This window comes from Anabrus simplex, chromosome 5, assembly GCF_040414725.1.
Source record: "Anabrus simplex isolate iqAnaSimp1 chromosome 5, ASM4041472v1, whole genome shotgun sequence".
NCBI classification, from domain to species: Eukaryota; Metazoa; Arthropoda; class Insecta; order Orthoptera; family Tettigoniidae; genus Anabrus; species Anabrus simplex.
This window is the reverse complement of record NC_090269.1, coordinates 139,858,909-139,885,454: the sequence shown is the minus strand read 5'-3', so window position 1 is coordinate 139,885,454 and position 26,546 is coordinate 139,858,909.

The following is a 26,546-nucleotide window of genomic DNA, read 5'->3' as shown; positions in this document are numbered from 1 at the left end:
GGCTGCTCTTATGAGACGGCTTAAGGGTGCTTGCACAAGATGGCGGCTATACACAAGCTCTTATTGAGAAAGCTGGCTCAGGGAACTACTGCGCAAGATGGCGGCCATACACGGACTCATATGGAGAAAGCTAGCTTAGAGGCTACTATGCAGGTTGGCGGATATACATAGGCTCTTATGAGACTGCTTAAGGGCGCTTGCGCAAGTCGGCGGCTATACACAGGCTGTTATGGAGAAAGCTGGCTGAGGGGACCTACAGCGCAGGATGGTGGCTATACACAGGCTTTTATGGAGAAAGCTGGCTGAGGGGGCCTACAGCGCAGGATGGTGGCTATACACAGGCTTTTATGGAGAAAGCTGGCTGAGGGGGCCTACAGCGCAGGATTGTGGCTATACGCAGGCTCTTATGAAGAAAGCTAGCTTAGAGGCTACTGCACAAATGTTAAAAGTGAAATTAAACAGAACGCCTAGTGCTATAAGAAATACATTGGTTACATTTAAGCCCCTAACAGTCGAACAAATTATCGGATAAACATGTGACTTGAATCCCGGTTCGGAAATATACTATTTGAAACTGTTGACATGGGTTATAAGTATGTAGCTCATGCGGAAAGTGAAATTAAACAGAACGCCTAGTGCTCTGAGAAAAAATACATTGCTTACATTTAAGCCCCTAGCAGTCGAACAAATTATCGTATAAACATGTAACATGGGATATCGGTTCGGAAGCATATTATTTCAATCTGTTGGCATAGGTTATAAGCTCATGCGGAAGGTGAAATAAACAGTTCGCGTAGCGCTATAAGAAATACATTGCTTACATTTAAGCCCCTAGCAGTCGAACAAATTATCGCATAAACACGTAACACGAAACATCATTTCGGAAGCATATTATTTCAATCTGTTGGCATAGGTTATAAGATTGTAGCTCATGCAAGAGCGAAATTAAACATAACGCCTAGTGCTATAGGAAATACATTGGTTACTGTAATGGGAGGTACACCTCAACTCCGCACTTTCAAAAGAAGGGCCTTAATGAACTCCTCTATCGTCCAAAAGGTGAAACTGATACTACATAAGGTTGGAACTTTAATCAGAAGATGTCACCACTAAAGTATTAAGTAATTGTGTTATTCTGAAGTTGCCCAAACTGACGGATTTTTTATTTGCTGTGTGTTTGTTTACATCAAGAAGTTTGGGCATTTTTCCACAGGTCACTACCAAAAAATTATGGTTATGCACTTTGGTGCAAGGTAAAGGAAGTTGTTATTGAAAGAACTTTTGTGTTCATGGGTTTTCCTTAGTAAATTAACTTTCATTTGTTTTCTGATATATTCCAAGGTTTGAAAGACTTATTTCTCATTCTGCCACTTTTGAAGTTAGCCAAATATAATTTTCTGTAATTATGTTTCAGCCTATCACAGGCTTCTTTTTGTTTTTTGGGTGTAACTTTTGGGTCTGCCAATAAAATTGAGAGGATGTGTCCGGACTAGTCCAGAATCATCTCGAATCTTCCCTCCGGGTATATAAACTGCGGACTTTCTGGCTACCTTGTCTCATTGATCGTCGTCCTTCTGAGTGTGTGTTAAGGCAGGAGGCGGGAAAACTCATTCTTCGGCAGGCAGAACATCAGCCAGGTAATGACCACCAGACCTAGTTTTACGTAGCTACCTCCGCGGACTTATCCGAGGGGAAGGTCCGAATTTTTAACTATGCCAAAAACCTTTTCTAAATGTGAATTTCTTTCGACTAATGTAAAATTTCGAATGAAAGTTAATTTAATACATTACAGGAAATAAAACAGTTATGAAACTGTAGTCACCTCAAACCAAGTTGAAGGGGAGCTGTAAATCGGGGATAGAGAGTGAGTTACCCTCTCGAGCTCCCCTTCAACTTGGTTTGAGGTGACTACGGCTTCATAACTGTTTTATTTCCTGTAATGTATTAAATTAACTTTCATTCGAGTCACCGCAGTAGCATGGGAATAGCCCCTGTATCATCGGGCCGAGAGCCCTGTTAGGATCTTAATTCTTCATTATTTAGGAGCGCAAGTGTACGCCTCCATTCAGATTGTGTTCGGGCGATTTATTTAACCTGTTCTTTTTCCGCAAAGGCCCGGTAGGTTGGGTACTAGATACCCCTGTGTAAACTATTTCCATTTGTAAATCATGCCTTCGGAGGCCAGAGAGTGTAGGATTTTGATGTAATGTTGCCTTGAGTAGGCTGTAAGAAATTGAGAGCATGTAAGCTGTTTCATAGGTTTTTGTAACTGTGAGGGGTGCCTCTGGAAGGCTAAAGATTGTAGACTTTTGAGCAAGTGCTCTTGTATTTGGGAGATATCTCTCCTTATCTGATCAACGAAACATTTGCGAAAATTATAAATTTGGAGCCTCAAGTTCAATACTTGTAAATCTGAGGGTTTGAAGCCCAAAATTGTTAAATGCCCTATTCTGGGGTTCTCTGTTTTAATCCACAAATTTGTTATTGTTCACTCAGTGAAGAAATTTGTTAAGTTTGAAATTCTAAAAGAAATATAACCTTTATTTAATATTTTAATTCATTTCTTGATATTGTAGTTAGACCCATTCAAGCCCGCACCTTCTTTCACCTCTCTGCGAACCATGTAACACGGTAACAGTTACATTTAAGCCCCTAACAGTCGAACAAAATATCGAATAAACATGTAACTTGGCCAGGGAGATAATAGATGAACTTGGATCTGCACTCTGCAAAATTAACAAAAATAGCACCGTTATTGTGGCTGGTGATATGAACTGTCGAATAGACACACCTGCTTCAAAAACTGCAAGCGTCTTGGAATATATGGAGGAAGAAGGCTTCTCTTTAATAAATCAGGAAGAAAATAAAACATACATGTGTCATAATGGATCAAGCACAATCGATTTACTTTTTACAAATATGAAAAACATAAAGTCACTCAAAAGATAAGAAACACGGCGCACAGAAAGCATCTACTGGTCGAAACAAGAATCAAACTGTGCAAGGAAGCTCAACAAGAAGCACCGATCACCAGGAGGTTAAGGCGAAAGCTATCAAAGAGAAAAGTGGACCCTGAGTAGAAACAACAAATATCTGAGCACATTCGGCGAGGACACCTTAACAGTGGAGCAGCTGGTATAGAAGAGGTAATAAGAAGTGCGGCATCGCCGATCCTTCCTACAGCGAGAAAGGCAAAGCCTTGGTTCAATGAAGCATGTTATGCGGCTCGGCGTAAGGCTCTGAATGCTTTACATATAGCAAGGAGTGAACCATCGGAGATAAACTGCATGAAGTATGCGGAACTACGAAGAATCTATAAACGCCTAGTGAGGGAAGCAAAGAACGAGCATCACCAAAGAGAAGAAAGTGAACTGATACGTGAAGCAGAACAGAACCTATATAAACCGCTAAATGCACGGCAACCAACAATTCCTAGAAGCATTTCAACAGATGTGTTGGAGGAACATCTACGCAAAGTAGTTCAAAGTAGAGAAACACGCCCTGAGCTGGAAATGGCAAGTGATGTCACGAACGTCGAACCTTTTACGGAGGAAGAAGTGGCGGAGGTCATAACAAGTATCCGGAACAACAAATCAAGTGGACACGACTCTATATATCTTGAGCATATTAAAGAAATATGGCCTGAAATGAAAGATGAAATAATCAATCTTCTTAACGGATGCCTGGAGCAAAGCAATATTCCGGACAGTTGGAGGAAATCTATGGTCAAAATGTTATACAAAGGGAAAGGAGACACAGAGGATCCTAACTCATACAGAGGAATCGCCCTGGAATGCACGATGTTCAAGTTACTGACTAAATTACTATGCAAGAGGCTTACAAACATAATAGACCTGAAATTACCTGAGGAACAGTTCGGTTTCAGGAAAAATAGAAGCACAATCCAAGCCATTACCTGCCTACTCAACGACATACATACTACCTTTTCAAATCCAGGACGAAAACTACATGCAATATTTATAGATTACACGAAAGCTTTCAATTCAATCAGTCGGAAATTAATAATAGAGAAACTACAGTAATTGGTTGGTAGAGAGAAATATCTATTGTGAATTATTCAAAACATACTGCACGACAACAGCATAATCATCAGTGACGGTATAAATATCTCACGACCAATTCATCAAGCAAACGGGGTACTCCAAGGAGATCCACTGAGCCCTCTGCTCTTCATTGCAGCAACAGCTGACGTAGTTCAAGCAATATCATCAGAAAAGGTACGCCTATATATCTATGCAGATGATATGGTAATAACATCAACAGACCAGGTAGAATTGCAGATTGCCTTCGATCAACTGGTGCAATGGACAAAGGAAAATGAGCTACAAATTAACGAAAAAAAAAAAGACAGTGTCCATGAACTTCAGAAAAGGGGGGCCACAGGCCTCTTTCTTCTACCAAGAAAAGAAACTAACAGCAGTGTCACACTTCAAATATCTCGGCATGACCTTACAAACACGTGGCATCATATTCAGAAAACACATAGAAGACAAAACAAACACGGCTATCAAGGCGATGAACGACATAAAACTCATCAATAGACTATCAATTGCAACGGCAATGAAATTATTCAAAATTAAAATCACTCCTATCATAACATATGGACTAGAATGAATTTGGATACACTGCACACAGAGAAATCTGGAACAGATTGAGAAAGTGAAAGTCACTTTTCTGAAAAAGAATATTATGCCTTCCCAAATTCACACCCTCTCGGGTCGCATACGAACTCACCAGGGAGCCTTTATTCATTGAGGAACTACGACTACAGCTACTTTTGCCAGCAACTCCTGCATATAAAGGTCTCATGTAAGTGCTTTGGAAAAAGAAAAATGAAATATGTTCAGAGTTCTACGCTACAGACGCTATGATCCACAGCGATTGGCAACAAGGGAACTATGAGTTGAGACATTTAGTGGTACGCTACGCCGTTCATGGCTTCCACTTCAAGGTGTGCATGACCAGCAAATATCACGATCCAGACGTCACCTGTGTTTGTGCTTTGTGCAGCAAAAGCTGTGATCGATATCACGCAATGATATGCAGTGAAAGGAAGTGCTCATTGAAAATGCTTTGCAGTGAGGGACAGTGACTATCCTAATAGCTATTGTTAACTATTTTTTCTGCACATTGTGCGCTTTCCTCTTTATTATTAAATTTCGGTTCGGAAATATATGATGATGATGCTTGTTGTATTAAGGGCCCTAATATCGAAGGTCATCGGCCCAGGTTCGGAAATATAGGGTTTGAATCTGTTGACATGGGTTATATGCATGTAGCTCATGCGGAAATTGAAATTAAACCGAACGTCTACTGCTATAAGAAATACATGGGTTACATTTAAGCCACAGCCGCCCTCCTCCTCTTTATTCGTATAGGAAAAGGGCACGGGACACAGCCGCCCTCCTCCTCCTCATCTGTATAGCAAAAGGGCAAAATGACTCATCCTCTTGGCTACACATAGGCTCTTATAGCCTCCTCTGCCTTACAGGTCAGCTACGTTCCTCCTCCGACGGGACGTAAGAGGGCAAGGGGAAACATGTTGACTATTGAACAGAAAAAAACTTATAACGCAAACACAGTAGTTACTGTGCTGTATGTGTCTATTCGACAAGACAAGTTCAATCCTGTTACTATTAGCACACACTAGAATTGATTGCAGAACAAGAGAAAATATGATGACAAGTAGTGTTGAGAACAGAAAATCTTTTAACGCTACTGTGCTGTATGTTTCTATTCGACAAGTTACAATTAGCACACACACACTAGAATTGACTGTAGAACAAGACGAAACATGTTTACAATTAGTATTTAGAATAGAATAAACGTATAACGCGAAACATTATGAGATTTGAAATCTGCATTATAAGATTAATCAGCGCGCACACATAGAATTGCAAATGTTGTATATCTCCATCCGACGTACTTCTTCTTAATCACTACAGACATTATGATTTTACTACTTAGCATCGGATACTATGAAAAATCTTTGGTCTAAGGAGATGGATTTTTGTGGGATTCGAACACATGCAACAGAAAAAAATATGTATAGATTTCGAACACTGATCTTGTTACAATCGAAATAACCCCATAGATTCAAACCCTGTTCTCTTATCGCAAACACCATAGAGAAAGAAAAAATTATAGGATTCGAACTTAGATCGCAGGGGGAGAGGAATTGATGTACTTCCTCTTAAATCAATAATCACTACTACTATGCAGATAAAATAACGCAAGACAATACGATTTTTGCAACTAACGTACCGGTATATCTTCTGTCGATATTCATATTAGAATTTTAAAAACATGACAACAGCCTATACTCACTATCTTCTTGTAATCCTGGGAATCGAACACGTGATTACATAATTGTGCAATGATAACGCTGTAATCATTGACAAAAGGGCAACTCTAAGTCAGCGGAACGATAGAAATGGAGGATAGATGTACTTCCTTATAAAACATTAATCACTACTACTTCTACTAATACTATTGATGTGATTAGCGCGCAGGAGCTACATGCTTCTAGGAATCAAACCCCGAGCTACATAGTAGGACGATATCGACACTTACATCAGATGTTTACAACACACAATGTTAAAAATCGATTTATGAAATACAGAATTAAACGTTACATTTCTCTTAAACAATAATACCCACTACCTCAATTAACATTACAGTTTGAACCGACTATCTTAGGATCCGGAGACTAACACGTCGCCAACATTACAGTCTGAAGTTGATTACAGCTAAGATACAACTTCTATTATTTGCCTGATGCGAAAATGAGAAAATACGGAAACGTATCTTTAGAGTGCGGTTCGAACCTGCTCGCTCCAAGCTGATAGCTGCATGAGTAGCATGTGAATAAACGGTAAAACAATAATCACTGCCTACTATTACTCTGCATCGTAAAACTATAAAGGATGCATCCGGTTTTCGAAGGCGATGACGTGTAAATTATTAACACTGCACAGCAGAAACGCACACACTTACCGGAGATTAACAATACATATTGAAGGGGAAAAGAACAGATCAGCGTTTAACACACAGTGGCTGGCTCGCGACCGGAAGTAAGCGTTAAATTACTAATGACACAGCAGTGTGCGTCGACTGCATGTTGTGGCTTACAGAGGAATATAGTACCGAGTTAAGATTACATGGATTTTAAATTGCCCGCCACCACATGCATACATTGGCAGCAGTGAGGTTCAGCCCCGTTAATATGGCAGCAATGAGGTTAGGGATGTTCTGTTGTTTAAAATTCCACCCCAACGTGGTTAATGATGACAGCTATCATCTTGAGAGGTGTCCAAAAAGCACGTGGATTTTAAATTCCGTGCTACTACTTGCATAAGGTGGCAGCAATAATGTTTAGCGCCGTGAAGATGGCAGCAGTGAGGAGTGAGATGCTCTATTGTCCTTAAAAGTGAGGTTAGGGTTCGTTAAGATGATAGCTGTCAAAAAAGCACGTGGACAAGCACATGGCTTTGTTTACAAACAAGAGCACGTGGTTGTGACGTCACGTTCATGTGGTATGGTGCGGTAGCACATGAAGCTCAAAATCCACGCCTACGTCTTTAGAATATGTCAAAAGCACGTATATATTAAATTCCGCACTCCACGTCGTTAAGTCATTGCACATTGATAGGTGATTATTGTTTTAAGAGAAATGTAACGTTTAATTCTGTATTTCGTAAATCGATTTTAAACATTTTGTGTTCTAAACATCTGTTATAAGTGTCGATACCGTCCTACTATGTGGCTCGGGGTTCGATTCCTAGTAACATATAGCTTGTGCGCGCTAATCACATCAGTAGTAGTAGTTGAAGTAGTAGTAGTAATTATTGTTTTGTAAGGAAGTACATCTATCCACTATTTCTATCGTTCCGCTGACTTGGAGTTGCCTTCTGTCAATGATTACAGCGTTATCGTTACACAATGAAGTAATCACGATTATTGATTTACGAGGAAGTACATCAATTCCTCTCCCCTCTGGGATCTAAGTTCAAATCCTATAATTTTTTCTTTCTCTATGGTGTTTGCGATAAGAGAACAGGGCTTGAATATATGTTTTTTCTATTGTAACAAAATCAGAGTTCGAAATCTATACATACTTTTTTCTGTTGCATGTGTTCGAATCCCACAAAAATCCATCTCCTTATAATTTCTTTTCTATTCAATAGTCAACATGTTTTCTCTTGCCCTCTTACGTCCCATCGGAGGAGGAGGCGGAACGTAGCTGACCTGTAAGGCGGAGGAGAAGGAACACGGCTATGTCCGCTCAGAGGAGGAGGATTAGGCGGAGGAGGAGGCTATAAGAGCCTATATGAAGCCAACAGGAAGAGTCTTTTGCCCTTTTGCTACACAGATGAGGAGGAGGAGGGCGGCTGTGTCCCGTGCCCCTTTCCTATACGAATAAGTAGGAGGAGGGCGGCTGTGGCTTCAATGCAACCCATGTATTTCTAATAGCACTAGGCGTTCTGTTTAATTTCACTTTCCGCATGAGTCAACATATTAAAATAGTATATTTCCGAACCGAAATTTCAAGTTACATGTTTATCCGATAATTTGTTCGACTGTGAGGGGCTTAAATGTAATCAATGTATTTCTTATAGCAGTAGGTGTTCTGTTTAATTTCGCTCCTGCATGAGCTACAAGCTTGTAACCTAGGCCAAAAGACTGAAATATTATGTTTCCGAATCGATATTTCATGTTACATGTTTATCCGATAAATTGTTCGACTGCTAGGGGCTTAAATGTAACCATGTATTTCTTATAGCACTAGGCCTTCTGTTTAATTTCGCTCCTGCATGAGCTACAAGCTTATAACCTATGCCAACAGACTAAAATATGTTTCCGAACCGATATTTCATGTTACAGGTTTATTTGATAATTTTTTCGACTGCTAGGGTCTTAAATGTAAGCAATGTATTTCTTATAGTGCTATGCGAACTGTTTATTTCATTTTCCGCATGAGCTACATGCTTATAACCCATGTCAACAGATTCAAATATTATATTTCCGAACCGGAATTTCAAGTTACATGTTTATACGATAATTTGTTCGACTGCTAAGGGCATAAATGTAATCAATGTATTAATTATAGCAGTAGGCGTCCTGTTAAATTTTATTTCCGCATGAGCTGCATGCTTATAATTGATGCCAACAGATTCAAATAGTACATTTCCGAACCGAAATTTCAAGTTACATGTTTATCCGATAATTTGTTCGACTGTTGGAGCTTAAATGTAACCAATGTATTTCTTATAGCACTAGGCGTTCTGTTTAATTTCACTTTTAACATCTTGTGCAGTAGCGTCTAAGCTAGCTTTCTTCATAAGAGCCTGCGTATAGCCACCATGCTGCGCTGTAGGCACCCTCAGCCAGCTTTCTCCATAAAAGCCTGTGTATAGCCACCATCTTGCGCAATTGTCCTTGAGCCATCTCATAAGAGCCTATGTATATCCGCCATCTTGCACAGTAAGCCCCCGAGTCAGCTTTCTCCATAAGATTTTTTGTTTAGCCGCATCTTGTGCAAGCACCCTTAAGCCGTCTCATAAGAGCAGCCGCCATCTTGCGCAGTAGCCTCTAAGCTAGCTTTCTCCATATAAGCTCGTGTATAGACGCCATCTTGCGCAAGCGCCCACGGCCGTCATCTTTCTCTATAAGAGCCCATGTATAGCCACCATCTTGTGCAATCCCCCATGGCCGCCATATTTCTCCATAAGAGCCTATATATAGCCGCCATCTTGCGCAATCGCCCATAGCCGTCACCTTTCTCCATAAGAGCCCATGTATAGCCGCCATCTTATGCAATCGCCCATAGCCGGCTTCTTTCTCCATAAAAGCCCATGTATAGCCGCCATCTTGTGCAATCGCTCATGGGGCATCTTTATAAGAAGCCGTGTATAGCCGCCATCTTGCGGAAGCGCCCCAGGCAGTCTCATAAGAGCAGCCGCCATCTTGCGCAAGCGCTCTTAGGCTGTCTCATAAAGCAGCCGCAATCTTGCGCAAGTGCCCATGGCTGGCATATTTCTCCATAAGAGCCTATATTTAGCCGCCATCTTGAGTAATCGCCCACACCCGTCATCTTTCTCCACAAGAGCCCCATGTTTAGCTGCCATCTTGTGCAATCACCCATGGCCGGTATATTTCTCTATATGAAGCTATGTATAGCCGCCATATTGCGCAAGCGCCCCTAGGACGTTTCATAAGAGCTGCCGCCATCTTTCACGGTAAGCCCCTATGCCGTCTCATAAGAGCAGCCGCCATCTTGCGCAAGCAGCTCCTAAGCCGTTTCATAAGGTACTGTGTATAGCGGCCATCTTGTGTAATTGGCGTCCGGAAGGGCATCTTGGCGTAAAACTACGGCTCTGTGTAGTTAGACTCCTCCATGTGGTTACTTATGTCAGTCCCCTTTGCCCTACTTCTTAAAGCAACGCCGATAGAATCATCATTGTTCTACTACTCAAGATAGCTTCGGGAAGGGCATCCCTCACCGTAAAACTACGTCCTGTAAAGTTAAGCCCCTCTAAGATAACGACTGTCCACGTCGAGAAGGGCATCTAGCCGTAAAAGTAAGGTTAGGCCTCTCCATGAGTTTAGGCTTGCTCTCTTAGGCATCGGGAAGGGCAAGTAGTCGTTTAAGTGTAGTTAGGTCCCTCAAGATAGCGACTGTAAGGTTAGGCTCTCTCATGTGGCGGGGGGGCTATTGCTCTTATAGGAGTAATTTTGAGGAGCTAACGCAAGGGCTACATGATACAATTGCTTAACAACCCGCAACAGAACGTGCAGGTAGCACTAGCTCGACCGACTCTGAGAGAATCGCTGCAGTGAGCGAGCATGTTGAAATCTCTACTGTTTCGCAAAAAGCTCCCTCCACTGTACGCATCAGTGTAAATCGTGAATTTTTAAAACTTGTGGATATTGATTTGGTTTAAAATTCTTACATGTCAACATTCTCAGATACTACGGTATAGTCGTGATACTTCTGTTCAGTAGAAACAATGCCCAAATAGCTTAAATACAGGAGAAATGCGTGATTAAAGAGAATGGTTGTGATTAAGTAATTTACTGTTCATGTTAAGTCTTCAAACTACGTACAGTACTTTAAGATTGGGGGTATGTATATTTCTCTACCTTTTGTGTAAATGGAGCATAATTCTATCCAAAGACCGAAAGCTTTCTCTCTCGTACGAAGCGAATGAGAGAGTTCTTAGGGCTACAAATAATGATGAAAATGTTTGTCCCTAATGGTATTGAATTCTTCCGAGTTAGATAGTCATGAAAACACGAACATTGATACCATCAGATGATGTTTCCCCTCAATTAAGAAAGTCGGCTCCCAAAGAAGTATGCAGGTCTCGGAATCTCTATAAACATTAGTGTGTCAATACTAGATCAACATTTTTAAATAAGTGGAATATAGGTTTTAATTTTCTAACATTTTAACTGCTGTTTCTTTGTACAAGTCCGTTATTTATGTCGTCGATGTCCCTCGAAATCGGGGTCTTACAAATAAAGATGTATGTTTACCTGTTTTTTTTTCTGTAAATTTTCGATAACTTCACACTGATAGCACATGGAGTAAAGCTTTTCTGCGGAGTTGGGGGACAGATGCACACGAGCTCAGTTGGCACTTCCTATATGCATTACGAATTTAGACGTGTCTGTTACACTTACTGCAATGGACTGAGCGTCGCAGAACCGAACCATCAACATAATTCAGCACGAGCCGCCACTGATTATCTTCTATTCATAATTCACCCGTTAAATAAGGCATGTTGTTAATGGTAGGATACTCCAAAAGACTTGTGACACAGAAGTAAGCATTCAATAAGCTGTGGAAGGGAAAGATACATGTTGGTCCTAAACAATATAACATTGTTAACGTCTAGGACCCTAGTGAAGGAATAGTCAAATAGTTATGAGGAAAATGTAATGCATGTATCAAACTTTAATGAATTGCAATAAAAGAGTGCTCTCTCCCTAGGTTCCGGCGATGCGGAGCTAGGGGACGGGAGTATTCTGTTCTGTTGCATTCTATAGTAAAGTTACAGTACATGCACATCATAGCTCAATACAGTTAAAAATTATGTGATAAAACATGTTAGCAGATAAATGTCTCGCACATGAGACCACGTACCAATATTCTTTATATTAGAATACAACAGTAACACACATGTACTGTAAAATGTACGTACTTTAGTTTATTATGAAACTATAGCATACGTGCTCCATATATTTACAATATCTTTGTGTGAGCAAACTGTTCTCTGGAATTAATAAATAATAATAATGAGAATACTCCGCAACAAGTGTATTAACTCTGGAAGAATACCAGAAAATTGGAAAATGCTGAAGTGATACTACTCTTCAAGAAAGGTGATAAGGAAAATTTAGAGAACTATTGTCCTGTGAGTTTGTTATAACACCTTTACAAGCTCCTGACTAAAATTGTAACCAACCGCCTCACAAGACAACTGGATTTTTATCAACCTGCTGAGCAAGCGGGATTTCATAAAGGTTTCTCAACTGTTGAACACATCCAGATTGTTCGTCTTCTTCTTAAAAAACACTGAGCACAACATCAAGATTCATCTAGCATTCATTGCTTATAAAAAAGCTTTTGAATCAATGGAGATTTGGGCAATCATGAAGGCACTTCAAAATGTCATGATAAACTAAAGGTGTATAAAGCTCCTGGAAAACATTTATGATCAAGCAACAATGGTAGTCAGAGTGGACGCAGACCTCATCACCAATAAAATACCAGTTGGCAAAGGAGTTCGACAAGGTGTCACAACCTCTCCAAAGCTGTTTACCCTTGCCTTGGAAGATGTATTCAAAACCCTTCATTGGGATAATAAAGGAAAAAAATCAACGGGTTATATTTGAACCACCTGCGTTTTGAACTGCCTCTGCTAAGATTGGTTTGGAAATGAACATTAGTAAAACGAAAATACTAAGCCCAGACAGTCAACCACTTAAAATGGGAAACCAATATATAGAAGCTGTCAATGAGTACATCTATCTTGGACACAACATAACACTTGGAAAAGACAACCAACGTGCAGAAATTCCTCGCAGAATAGGTATGAGTTGGATAGCACTCCGAAAACTAAGATTCATCCTGACCAACAAAGATGTTCCAATTAACCTGAAGACCAAGGTTTATAATACATGCGTGCTGCCAGTTACTACTTACGGTCTGGAAACGATGACTCTGGCGAAGGAAAGTGCTCGAAGCTTCAGCGAACACAACGAGCCATGGAGCGACAGATGCTAGATTTCAGTCTTAGGGATAAGATTCGTTCAGAGGACATCAGGAGAAGAACGAATGTAACACACATCTTAGAGAGAGTAGCAAGACTAAAATGGCAATGGGTAGGACACATAGCTCAACAGGACTACAAGAGGTGGACCTATAGGATTGTTCACTGGAGACCATGGGAACACAAGAGTGGCACTGAAAGACCCCAGAAGAGATGGCTTGATGACATAAAGCTGTTGGCTGGAACACGCTACTTCCAAGTGGCGGTTACGTGAACGCTGGTGATCCACGAAATATCACTGTAATATTTGTCACTCGGAAGGTAATCATTCATTTACTGAAATAAAGTCTCAAATCCCAGGTTGATTAAGAAATACCGTCGTTACTAGCAAGAAATATGAATACGTACATACGAGCTGTAAACAGGAGTCCATTATGTTGCATTCCGCTGCTTGCGCCGTTTTTTGTTTCTTTCTTGAGGTCCAGGGCTGGCACCGATGAATGGGAGTGCTATGTCTGTGATCTTTGTTATCTTTGTCCATATGTCTTGGATTCCGCTGCTCGCGCCGTCGTTTGTTTTTTCTTAAGGTCCAGGGCTGGCACCAACGAGCTCTAGCTCTCTTTCTAGCTCATTGGCTGGCACCGATGAATGGGAGTGCGGGTATTTTGTTGAACCAAAAATAGCATGATCCCTGGACCAATACATATATATATATATATATTAAAAGGAAAATAGCATGATCCCTCGACCAATAAATCGTTTAATGAATCAGTTATAGTGCTCTTGAAGTGACAGCCCATCAAATTACATCGAATGAGAAAAATCAATAAAATGACACCAAAGAACTTCAGTGAGCAAAGACATCACAGACGACAGTGTTGGACAAACAAAACACTTACGGAAGCGCTGCGACGTAGCAGAAATAGTTGTAAGGCAGTAAAGTATGTATTCTCTAAAATAAAATATTTCGTATTATTTCTTAATCAACCTGGGATTTGTGACTTCATTTGAGTAAAAACAATTACTCGCTTCAATTTGTGACAAATATTACAGTGATATTTCGTGGATCACCAGCGTTCACGTAACCCAAGTGGCTCAAGACCGAAGACTATGGAAACATATGGAAGAGGCCTATATCCAGCAGAGGATTGAAATAGGCTAGAAAAGAAGAAAAGGAGAATATTAATATTAATGTGGGCCTTTGCATCACAACGCAAATTAACTAGACCTCCTCAGCTGGATAATTCTCATTAAAAATATACGTTTATCTACCAGCTTACCCTGCAACCTATTTCTGTGTTTATTAATAAGGAAATAAGTCTCGGAAAATATTTGTTTACTCGTATCTGATGCAGCTGGTATTCAGAGGTATTTCCCGGCTTAAACACACGATGTGGGATATCGGCCAAAGAGGATAAATCTTAATAGGATATAATTACATCAAAGAGGATAGAATAGGTATGAATAGATAGATATGAAACTCCCAAGCCATACGGCCATCGTAGTTTCAGTTCCTAATCAGAGATTGCACCGCAGTGCGCACTGTGTGCAATACCTTAATATTATCAAGAGATGGTGCAGAGAAGTGACTTCTGCCGTGGTAACATACATCCAGTTATGCTCACTACACCTCCTCCCTCCTGCACCTTCTATACTATTCTCCCATTCATCACCCGTCCTACCACAACTCTCCCCCTCCCACCTAGTATAACGAATACGGTATAATGCAGTTCTACTATTTTCATACCCAATACATTATAATTCATATATTTTTAATTGTCAAGTACTTACTATGTTGTAAATGATAATATGATACCCCTAGTTCGTATGGCATACTATGTTAATGAGAGCATAACCACACACCACAAAGTTGCTTTACCTTGAAATGAATGATTGACAGATTAACACAAAGCTGATATTATGATGAATAATGCATCCCTTCAGAAGCAAGACAGCAGAGCACAGTAGGCCTATACACAATATGTGTGTATCACACAACGAGCTGGAATAACACAGAGAGGCGGAAGCGCTGCCTGGTTGAAGCTAATTGTACGAACATCCGCCAAATTTTCTGTGATCACATAAGCAAAGGGGCGTGGCTGTCGAATGACAAAAAATGTTGAAAATAGGCATTGTATAGCCAATTTACTTGACGTTGACGCCATGTTGTAAAACGAAGCAATCATTTTGGCTCAGACGACTCCCTATTACCGATTATGTTCTTGTTAACAGCACGTGGCTGTGATTACGTGCGTAAGCTTAGGGCGCCTCAAATTTCATTGTGATTTACGCTTTGGTATGATTTATTTCTAATATTTCGTTACCACTTGATTTACAATTTATTTTAAATTTCTTCGTGATGTGTAGTAAATAGTGTAGTGTTTAATGTCTTATTGCGCTTATCGTTATTTACTTTATGAGAAATTTAGTGTGTTTATTGGGTCATTTTGTATTAGTCAATTGTAGTAACATTTTCTTCTTACATTTCGCATTAGGATACAGTTATACAGTCTTGTTGATTCTTTGAAGATCTTCGTTATTGATTCTTTTCCTGTAGGTTAGCATCGTAGGCAAGGGTTTTGTAGCCCCTAACAGGTAAAACTTTCAGTTTGAGGGAAGTGGAATATTCAATATCGCAAGCCCTAAGTGAACATGTGACATCTGAGAGTTGGGCAGGTGCAGTGAACCACGTGAAGGGCGATAATCAGAAAGCCTGGAAAGAGAAAGGAATTCTGGACGATGTATTGGAAAGGTTCAACCATTTATGTGAACAGCAGCGGCTCATCAGATGGCTCTATAAGCGGTACAGGGATGTAATAATGAAGTAAGCTATTGCTTAGATTTTGCTTTTTTCTCACGTTGCTCTCTCTGCACGTCATTTCTTGTAATTTACAACCTCGCTATCATCAGAACACGTGCATAATTGTGGTTGTTATTGTTTTCATTGTCATTTGTTGTCATCTTGTAGTATCTTGCATATTAATTGTGTATGAGTAGCCCATTTGCAAAACCCTCTATTGACGAAACCTCTGTACAAACTACCATTAACCAGATAGAAAGCAGATTCGTTTTTTTTTCAAAAATTCACAAAAAATGACTTAAATATCTATATAAGAGCCCATAATCTAATGAACGTAGAAAATCAGCTATTTTAATATTGATTCCACACATTACTGGTTTTTCAACTGTAGGCCTATAATGCAAATAGCAGGTTTTGCAACTCAATGGTTAGCCATTTTTTCTCTGATAGTTTGCGAAACCTGCTATTTTATGATGATAAAGACTTACAAAATAATAGAGAGGGGCTTAAAACACCAACAATCATGAACAAGTGAATTTGAACGATATATTACCTGTTGATTAACATCCATTAAAAAACTACAAGCAGTTCTCAATCTAGTTTCAAAATTAAACAGCAATGACATAACATAAAATATGACGGGGTGAAACCTATTGACTTCAAAAGGTGTTAGTTAGAGCCACTTTGTTAAAACATGCAAATTAAATAAAATGGTCTTTCACATCTCCCGAATGCAAGCTCCAAGCTTCGTGACCCTATCCGTACGGCCAACTCGCTCGGTAAATGTAGGGGACATGTCATACCATATTGGAATTATTAGCTGAAAGGTAACCTTGGAAGTTGTCCACTAGGAAGTGCAGCCTAATTTTAAGAACTAATGCGATTGGCGTCTACAATAAACACTTCATAAGTTTCACAAACACCAGTAAAATGCTGTATTTACCATGCTTGGGGTACGTTTGACTGAAATAGACTTACCTCAAACCAGTGCCCATGCACAGGACACAGAGAGTGACACATAGCCTTCAGGTTCATTATGGAGATAAAAAAGAAACAATCTGAATATCAAACTTCAATGACTCATACACCAACAAAACTGAACTCTCAAGCGCAAAGATAAACAGATACTGTACCAAGAAATACTCCCTTATAAGTCGGTAAAATGGAACATTATCAATCACCATACTCCGATTAGTGCAGCCGTACACTGAGCATACTCCTGGCATTCTTGATGGCGAGTATCTAACTTTTCACTTCTTACAATTTACGATGTTCAGTCACCACGCACAATCTCCCCGTCACCTGATCAAACGTCCTCGCGCAAAGTAGCTTTGTTTTGACAACTCGAAACATGGCTCATGTCAGGCATACAGTCCCTCTATGTTATTCTAGCTGGATGGTATCAGGCCAGTATCCAACTACCACATGGAAATAAAAATAACAGAATTAAATGCACTGAGACAAGAAATATATAGAAATATATTAATAGAAACATTCAGCTTCCAGCCCCCAAGGTGTACTCAAACAGGAAATACATGATTTCAGGAGGAGTGGCGAATGGGAGTGAAATGCGTCTTTGGATGTCACATGCAACCTGAACATATTAAATTCAACAAGAGAATCCGAGTTAGCGTCTTTCACTCCAACTACAGCATGTAACATACACGAGGTGTCCCTGTTAAGCCAAGCAACTCACTGAATATTTAGGTAACCAATCCCAGCGGAAAACTGGGTCGCCGCGCCGACCAGTGCTGGGGGCTCCAAGGCTCACAACCTAGGTAGTACTTTGGCCGGTGCGAAATATCACCGACTTCAACTACAGTTTTTCAACTGTCTTAAGAAAGCATGGAGAAAAATTCAGCAAAAGCTACTACCCGAGGTAGTAACCAGTCCACCATTGCCTTCAGCGATGCATGCAGGCCTTCGGATTCTGAGGAGCCTGCAGCATGCTTGGAGGTATCGGAGACTCCTTTAAAGATCAAGCACAAATATCGGAACTTCTTTGCTACCGTTAATCTTAACTCCCTTTTGAAGACTGGCAAACACAGGCATCTCACTGACACACTCTCCCAACTTCGAATTCTTATCACGGCAGTACAAGAAACAAGGTTTACAGATGAACATCCTTTTGAGTCTCAGCAGTACAGAATATTTAAAGGCAAAGTTGGTAAACGTTTTGCCAGGGACATCCCTCACCTGGACAGGAGTTCATTGTCAGTTGACGGATTCTGGACTCGGTTATAGATTTCAGCTCTCCTAACAATCGAGTATCAATCCTCACTTTCCCATGCGTGAAAAAAGTGTATACTATGGTTAATGTGCATGCGCAAGATAATAAGGCAAACAAAAATGACCGAGAAGGAACGGATGAATTTTGAGAAGAACTGGAAGATATACTATCTAAAATTCCTGACAAGCATGTGATTATCTTTCTTGGTGATTTCAATGCCCAACTTGGTCGAGAAAGACAATTCCGAAACATTGTTGGAAGTTACCCAGCTCATCACAGAATCCAAATCCTAACCTCCAGGAATTCCAAATCGATAATGTCGCTATTTCACGCAAGGCACACCGAAAGATCCAGAATGTAAAAGTCCTTAGAACCTCAAATCTTGATTTCGACCATTACCTTTACAAAATGAAAGTTAAACCGATTCCAAGAAAAAGCAGGAGGTTCTGCCAAAAAGAGATCAACAGGTTTGACACAGGGAAGCTACACTCGTATCACGAATTTACTGAGAAGCTTGAATCGTTGGATCCACATAACTAGAAACAACTACGAGATGGCATGGTGAGAACAGCTAAAGAATTAGTCCCGCTAACAAAAAGAAGGAAACATCCCTGGTGGACCAGTGAATGTGATGCTGCAATAAGGCAGAGACAATATTGTCATGGCAGAGATGGAACTTTCAGAAGAATTCAGATAACTGGGAGTTTCCTGTTAGTGAGGAAACATGCCGCAAAAACCATTCGTGGGGTAAAACGTGCCTACGATAAAAGTCGGCTGGAAAAGTTTCAACAAGACTTCAAGAAGAACAACACTCGAGATTTCTATGGAACCTTCATAGCCTACATTTTAAAGACCCTGAGGGAAAAACCGCCTATAATGACAAGGACAACTACAATATCCTGGTAAATTATTTTGATACTCTCCTTAACTGTAAAAACCCAGAATTCCCATTCTCATTTGAAGACAATCCAAATATAGACCCGGATACTACACCACCAACAAAAGAAGAAGTTATGCTGATGATTCAGTCGCTTAAAAGCAACAGGGTACCAGGCGAGGATTCAATAATCACGTAATTATGGAAACATACTGGCGACGTAGCTATCGATAAGCTAACAGAAATAATCAGTGAGATATGGGAAAAGGAGGAACTCCCTAATGACTGGACATCAGCTCTGCTTCACCCTCTCACAATAAAGGCGACAGAACGAATGTGAACAATTACCGTGGCATCTTTCTTCTCGCGGTAACTTTCAAAATCCTCTCAAAAGCCCTTCAAACTAGAGCAGAAGAACGGTTTGTCCCACAATTAGGAGAATATCAAGGGGGATTTCGGAAGGGACGATCATGTGCCGAACAGATTATGAACCTTAAATCTATTATTTCATATCTGAAGCTTAGAAACAAACAGTTTGTAGTGACCTTCATTGATTTAAAGAAGGCTTATGACTCCAGTGATCGATCAACCCAATTTGAAATACTGAAATAACTGCGACTACACTACAAAACAAGAACAATTATTCAGAGAACCTTAACCAACACTACTTCCAAAGTGAAATTCAGGGGAGAAATTTCAGAGCCCTTCGAAATCAGGATTGGTGTAAGACAGGGAGATGGACCATTACCTTTGCTCTTCAGTTGCGTGTTCGAGAAAGTAACCCGAGAGTGGCGAATAGTAATGAACGTTAACAGGACTGAAAATGGGGTCAACAGCCTAGCATTCACAGATGACCTCGCAATTTTTTCGCATTCCGTAGATGCAGTGCAGCGCAAATTAAATAACTCCAAATTCAAGCAGCAAAAGTGGGCCTTAAGATTTCTTTTGAGAAAACAGAATTCATCACTAATATCAGGCAAGATGTAGGACAGGTGAAAATCAAGCAAACAAAAGCGTCCAAATATTTGGGTGAGTGGGTAGACCCCAATCTCTCGGAGAAGGCAGCTTTCGAGTCACGAATCAAGAAAATGGAAATGGCATATAACCTAACAAAGGCCATTTACAACAGGAAATCCATATCTACAAATGCCAAGTTAAGACATTACCACACAGTCATCCGTCCAGAGGCCTTGTTCGCTGCAGAGTGCCTTGCAATGCATCGGAAGGAACTCATGGAGAAACTGGAAATGAAGGAAAGATAAATTCTAAGAAAAATCTTGGGTGCAGTAAAAAAGCGGAGAATATAGGAGACAGCACAACCAAGAATTTTACACCCATGTCGAAAAAATAACTGACACCGTGTGGAAACGGAGAATTACCTTTTACTGCAATATAAGAAGAATGAACCCAATGCGATTTACAAATAGGATTTTCACCTACTTTCTCAAAAAGAAAACCAAGGGAGCTTGGTTCATTGAGGTGGACAAAGATTTTGGGAATTACAGACGATATCTGGGAACGTGCCACCTTAAACAGAAGCTAACAAGACACCAATGTTTCCAAGAAAAACTTAGGCTTCCAACAGGCAAGAAGTGGACTGAAGAAAGAATGCAATGGTATCGAGAACTAATGCGAAAGTACTGGGAGGAGGTTAAAGCTCGATGCAGCAAGAAACAGTTGAGGTGACGTGGTCCTTAGATGACCGAATCGAAAGAAGATGCTCCAAAAGCAAAGTTATCGCGTAATTCTAATTTCCGTGGGAATATAACGAAGGGAGAATTATTTTATCAACGCCAGGTTGAAACACACAAACTATACAAATACGTATGATACTCCGGACAGTAAATAAGGTAAATAGATGTCAACGGATAACATTATTAACCTTGCATGAAACACAATATCACGGCATTAACCACAGCCCATTTCGTAAAACATGCAAACTAATGCATTCCTTGACCAAATTTCAACCCTCCACAATTCATTTGAATAGTTCAGTAGTACAATGATATTAAATGTCACAAATGTTTTATGATACTGTAGAACATCTAAAACACTAGTCACCTTAAAAATCGTCGGAATTGATAGCTCATCATCCTCTTGTAATTTATACATAAATAAGAAGATAATACTCATTTAAACTCGAGAAAAGGGGTTAGATTTTGTTTACGTACCTCTGTTGTAAAGCAATAAAAATGATTCAGTTACATCATTCTTGTACTCTCTTAAAAATGTTAATATCTGAGTCGTATTTCTGAGTCATGACTTTTCGGAACTTTTTGGGACTGATTTAATTTTGTAGTCAGGTTCGTTGGCTGATTGGGGAAAATGGTAGGTTAGCATCATCAGGTAACTTCAAAAATTTGCATGGCACCCGATCTGGAACAACACATATTAGGGTATATCTTCCCCAACAATAAATTTAATATCAAATGATGAGTGAACATAACACTAGTATAATTCCGTTCGAAGTTTTCCGTATGAATGCACCTAACCAATTTACCTCAATACTAGGTGTTTTTGAAATCTGAATACTTTTGTTCTGTCCCTATAATTGGACTTGCATCCAGGCCATCGCCCTCTAATATACATAATGCCTCCCCACTTGAAGAATAAATGCGAACATCAAGAAGTATTCAATTTCTCCACAGGAGGGCAGCTAGCGTATAGTATTCACAACGAGCGCCAAGCAGTTATATTTGGATAATTTTCCTGTCAATCGGCTAGCTGTTCTAATATTTCACCCTCTCGAAACGTTCAGTCACTTCATCTATGATTTTAAAGATAATCGGGATAAGAGTTTTGCAGCTTACCTGACCTAGTTTCTCAGCTTGATTTGAACTTAGTATGGGTCGGCATAAATATGTTGATTGCATCTATTTGTGCCAAACCTATTCTCGTGTGCCTAAGCAGTTGATACGCGATAACGAAAATGTTATTGCGCTTTTTCGGCAAGATGAGAGCAACATGCGACATGTGTATGACGATCATGTTAAAACATATGACATTTAATTACTTTAAACGTATGTGTGCTACATGTTGGCCATCACATCGTTACAGCTTTTTAGTTATTGATAAAGAAAGTGAGTTCGCTTCGAACAGTGGTAGTGTGCGGTTCCACTTTCCTAATTGGTTCGTGTTCGTCAAGTGCAGTATTCTATAGTGCAAGGTTTACAGTATATGTATGGCTCTCTTCGATAGTGGGGGTGGCGGTACTAACCGTTCACCGGATATGGACATTTCTAGTAATATTGATCATGAAGAGACAGTGCGGTCAACCAATAATAGTGTCAACACACCTGCTCTCGGTGGTGAAAACTCTTTATCCAATGAACAATCTGATGAGCTTGTTATAACTAATCCAATTTACTACTATTCAGGACACCGCGGTCCGTACGTAATCTATGTTGAGTCAGCTGATAAAAAACACTGGAAATATTCATCCCATGGCGCTTGGTAGACTCTTCTACAATAGTAAAATTGTCGGCATAAAATCTAATAAACCGAAAGGTGCAAAGCGTATACAAGTTCTATTTGACTCAGCTAACAATGCCAACATTTTTCTCAAACTCCCCATTTTGAATTCTCATAAACTCAAAGCTTTTATTCCGGACTCCAACTTGTATCGCATTGGATTAATTCGGGGAGTCGATAAGAAATTAACTGAGGAGGACATTATTAAGAATATTGAATCCCCCGTTCCTATAGTTAAAGCCCAACGGCTCAATCGACGTGTGTCCGTTGATGGGGAAGCTAACTTTGTTCCTACGGGAACGATAAAATTAACCTTCAAATGTCAATCTTTACCAGAATTTGTTACTATTTTTCACGTCATACTCGAGGTCCAGGCATTCATTTTTCGCCCTATTATCTGCGGGAAGTGTCAACGATATGGACATACAGCCAACAACTGCAGAACAAAATACCCGAGATGCGGTAACTGCTCTAAGAATCATGAGAGTCACACATGTTCTGATGTCATACGTAAATGCCTACATTGTGGGCTAAATCACAGTGTAGGATCCGATAGATGTGAAGTTCATCAGCATCAAATCGCAATCAAGCGCATGATGTGTGTGGACAATATTTCCTTCCAGGAAGCACAAGAAAAGCTCCATCCGACAGGATTTTCCCCCCTTAGCTCCAAAAAAGCATGAATTAATACTTCTCATCCAAGAATATCATCCCCATATTATTCTATTACAAGAGTCATGGTTAAAACCTGACTCCACCTTTTTCGTCCAGGGTTATAATGTTGAACGACTCGATGATTGTGGCTACGGTGGGGTACTCACTTTAATTGAGTCACAAATACCATATACTAACGTCTTGCTCCCTTACACGATTCCTAACACATACTCCTTGGCTCTTAGAGTGCAACATTTCCTTATCGTGAACCTATTCTGCCCGACTTTCATACAAGGCAACGCCTTTCAATGGCATCACTGTTTTTCACAGTTTTCAGCCCGAGACAGTTTAATAATAGCAGGTGATCTCAACAGACATCACACTGACTGGGGATGTGTCGATATCACAACAAAAGGACGCCATATTCTTAATGCAGTTTTAAATAAGCATTTGTTTATTTTAAATGATGGCTCTCCAACGCGGCTATCTCCACCAGGACACCCTAATAGTGCAGTGGATCTATCAATTTGCTTCGAAAATATCGCCCATAAATCAATGTGGTACACGCACAAAGACACTCATCTAACTGATCACTTTCCTATAATTATTGACATTATAACACAACTCCATCCGCAGAACATAGTTTTACAACTTCAGCGTAGAACACGAAATCTCCAAGATTTTGATTTTGGACTCTTTCATGATTATATTTCAAATCGCATTAAGTTTGCCTCACAATCATCTTCTGCCTATAATTCCTTAAATCAGCATATTCAAAACTCCATAGATATATATCACCCTTTTCATTATCGCAAATATAGCAATACTACTAGACGGCTTAATATTCACTGGCGGAATAAGTAATGCGCTGCTATGGTAAAACGAAGACGCAGCCTGCTCAGAAGATTAAACCAAAATTTCACACCTGCTAATTATTTGCAATATAAAAAGTACACTGCCCACCTGAGAAAAGTATTCAACGAAAGACGAAGAGAATCTTGGAGATGTTTTATTAACTCCCTCAATAGAAACACCTGTATTAAGGATATTTGGGTTGCTATAAAAAACTAACTCATATGGGATGCAATACACTCGACCAACCACACTTCGAAAGCATCTCCCAGTTTTACGACACATTCACGCCAGATTTTGTTGTTCAAGAATTGCAGCAGTATACAACAGTGCCTCTTCCAGATAAATTTCTCACACTTTCCCAACATATATCTTACCCAGAATTTTTTAACATACTCCAAAAGAAACCTACTTCTGCTCCTGGACCGGACTATAGTACCTACAAAATGATCTCCCATCTTCCTTACCATGCACATGCAATCATCATAACGTATTATTATCAAATACTAAACTCCGATGTTCCTCCTCCTGCCTGGAATACATTTACGCTTGTGCCAACACCGAAAACAAATAACTCGGCTGCCAATCTTATTGCATATGGAGGAATCTGTTTAGGGTCATGTTTAAGAAAAGTCTTCCTCAGCATTCTATTGGAAAGGCTTATATGGTGTCTCGCTTGTAACAATTTGCTATCCGTCTATCAATATGCCTTTATAAAAGGGAGAAGCACAGCGGATCCCATTAATATATTATTAACGGATTTGGTGCTTGCAAAACAACGCAAACATGGAACAATTGCTGCTTTCCTTGATATTAAAGCTGCTTATGACAACGTGCCCATTCACATGTTGCTGTCGAAACTTCATAACTTACACCTCCATGCTAATTTTAATAAAATTCTCCAACATCTTTTATATTTTCGGCGATTGGAACTCGCATGCTCAACCTCTACGTCTAACGTGCGATACGCATCTCATGGATTGCCTCAGGGCGACATTTTAAGTGGCCTATTATTTGCTCTATACTTAAAGGATTTACAAGGTATCGTCATACGTGATGCACGGCTACTATTATATGCGGATGATATAGTCATTTATTCTTCTCATGAAAGTCTGGAAGTCTGCAGAACTAATATTACTCGAGCATTAACTACTGCTAAAGCATGGTTAAACGAGCATGGTTTGGAACTTTCCTCTACCAAAAATGTGGCCATTTTTCACGCATAAACGCAAGTATGATACAGACTCTTTGAGAATTGCAAATATTACAATTCCGATAGTCCGGGTTCACAAGTATCTGGGTATATATTTAGATAATAAACTGTCCTGGAAACCCCATTTCGAATACCTTTCAAAAAGACTCAAAAATTTACCAATATATTGAAATTAACAATTAGACGAAACTGGGGTGCTGATCCCGTAACGGCTTTATTACTTTATCGGCATACAATACGCCCGCTTTTACATTATGGATCCTTTTATTTAGATATTGCTTCCTCCACTCTTATTCACAAGCTCAATGTAATTCAAAATCGAGCACTCCGATTATGTATAGGAGCTTTACCATCTTCCCCTACTAATGCGTTACTTGTTGAAACATGTGAAATGCTGCTCCGCTATCGACGTTTGTATTTAGCTTCTAAATTTTTATTGTCCCGAATGGCCCTAGCTGGACATCCTATCCTACCCAAACTACAATTACTGGAGAAATATCAGCAACGTTCTCAACGGCAATTACGAACTCCTGCTTTATTAGACGCTTTCAACTTGACGCGACAATATCATACTAGCATTCAACAAAATATTTTGCTTCCATACAATACAATGCCATGCAATATTATGCACTACAAACCTAATATTGTAGTGTCTCAGCACATTTCCTTTAATAACAGCACAATGCAAATTTCTGACATACCTACACTAACCCTTAAAATGGTCATAAATGATCTCATTCCTACTCTCATAATATATACAGACGGTTCCAAACAAAATGTGGGCACAGGGGCCGCATATTACATTCCGCAGTTACACGTCTGTGAGCAATACACACTTCCAAACCCTGCCTCAATATTTACTGCTGAGGCTTTCGCTATACACCAAGCTTTGCTTTACCTAAAAATAACCAAGTCTCCAAAGCGATCATTTTAACAGATTCCTTAAGTGTGCTTCAAAGTTTAATGCCACATAAGTCCTATACAAATTGGTGCATCTGCAATATTCGCCGACTTTTATTTGAACTCGATGAAAATGGTGCTGATATAACGTTCACATGGATAAAAGGTCATTCGAACAACGCAGGTAATGATAAGGCTGATAAAATGGCAAAACAAGCTGCATCCGGAACCGGAATCAATGCTTCCATAGC